Genomic DNA, 1704 nt, shown 5'->3' on the forward strand with positions numbered 1-1704 from the left:
GTAGGAGGGCCTTTTAGCTGAAGGGTAGTTAAGACAGTGTGGAGAAGAAAGGGCTCTTGAGCTTTGAGCTAACAAGCTCTTTGGCTTTTCCTCCTGGGCTGTCAGATGAGCTGGCAGGCTTTTGGGTTGGGGCTTTTGGCTTTTGGTTTTTCCTCTGGCATGTGAGCTGAGTAGGAAAGTCAGCTGGGTGCTTTCTCTGCCTATCTGAGCTAGCAGATTTTCACCCCAGCATCTGGCTTCTGCATCTTTATTGGAAAAATCGAATGGTTGGGATTTACTTTTCTTATAAAACAACAGGGAAACTCTTCCACATTTGCTGCTGTTGGTTCATACAAGATGCATTTTGTTACTTGTGTGGTGATAGCAGCAATGCCTGCTGTGCTTGAGGTTACTGAGATAACCCTCATAATATAAAACACAAAAGACTCCCGTGAACTCTGTCTGTCTGTAAGAAAACTGAGGCACCCACGGCCATGTCATTTGCCAAAATTCACCATGCCTGTAAATGTCAACATTGAGATTTATACTCGAGTAGTTTAGCTCCGTGTGTGTGTGTGTGTGTGTGTGTGTGTGTGTGTGTGTGTTTCCTATTTACTTTTTATCCATAATCATAAACTTGACTCTGCAATCCAGCTAGACTTGGAGGGGAATGAGGAAAATATGGAACCCAAAGAGCTTCAGTGAAGGCAGAGATTACAGGATACTGCGAGCAGATGGGGGTGGGGTTGCTCTCCTGAGCTACAGAAAGAACGGTCTGGTGGGTAAGATGCCTGCAAGTCAAAAGAATTAGAGTTGTCCACAGTCGGAAATGGTGATCTTCCTGCTGGTCTTGCCATTCCTGGACCCAAAGCGCTCCATGGCTTCCATGATGCTCTTATCTTCTTCCACCTTCTCAGAGACCACATGCTGCCATCCAGCCACCCAGTCTTGGCAGTGCAGATAAAAAAAACTGGGAACCATTTGTGTTTGGTCCAGCATTTGCCATGGACAAGATGCCAGGACCTGTATGCTTCAGGATGAAGTTTTCATCCTCAAATTTCTCCCCTCAGATGGACCTGCCACCAGTGTCATTATGGCATGTGAAATCACTAGCCTGGCACATAAATTCTGGAATAATTTTGTGAAAGGAGGGACCTTTTTATCCAAATCCTTTCTCTCCAATGCTCAGAGCATGAAAGTTTTCTGCTGTCTTTGGAACTTTGTCTACAAACAGCTCGAAGGAGATGCGGCCCAAGGGCTCGCCATCGACTCTGATGTCAAGGAACACGGTGAGGTTGACGGCTGCAGAAAGTGACAACAGCAGCAGTGGCATCTGCAAAGCCCATAATGTGTGTTCTTTTTTTTTTTTTTTTTTTTTAAGACATATGTATTTATTAGTATGTATACAGTACTCTGCCTGCACGTACACCTACAGGCCAGAAGAGGGCATCAGATCATGTTATAGATGTCTGTGAGCCACCATGTGGTTGCTGAGAATGGAACTCAGGACCTCTGGAAAAGCAGTCAGGGCCCTTAACCTTTGAGCCATCTCTCCAGCCCATGATTGTGTGTTCTTAATCACTGCATCACTCTTTGAATGAATAAGTGAGATTTGAAAGCCTCTTCCTAAAGGCAGTTTAACCCTCATGTCTGTGACGTCATTTCTGATCATATTGTTCATGCAAACATTTACTGAATACTTAACCATGGACGAAAGGCCTGCTG

The 1704-nt window shown here is 44.9% G+C and overlaps 1 pseudogene; it reads right to left on the minus strand.

Annotated features, from left to right (window-relative positions):
• Positions 1 to 765: 765 nt before the first annotated feature.
• Positions 766 to 1312, minus strand: LOC127212682 (peptidyl-prolyl cis-trans isomerase A-like; annotated as a pseudogene).
• Positions 1313 to 1704: the final 392 nt, after the last annotated feature.

The sequence above is a fragment of the Acomys russatus genome, chromosome 31 (genome assembly GCF_903995435.1).
Source record: "Acomys russatus chromosome 31, mAcoRus1.1, whole genome shotgun sequence".
Classification (NCBI taxonomy): Eukaryota; Metazoa; Chordata; class Mammalia; order Rodentia; family Muridae; genus Acomys; species Acomys russatus.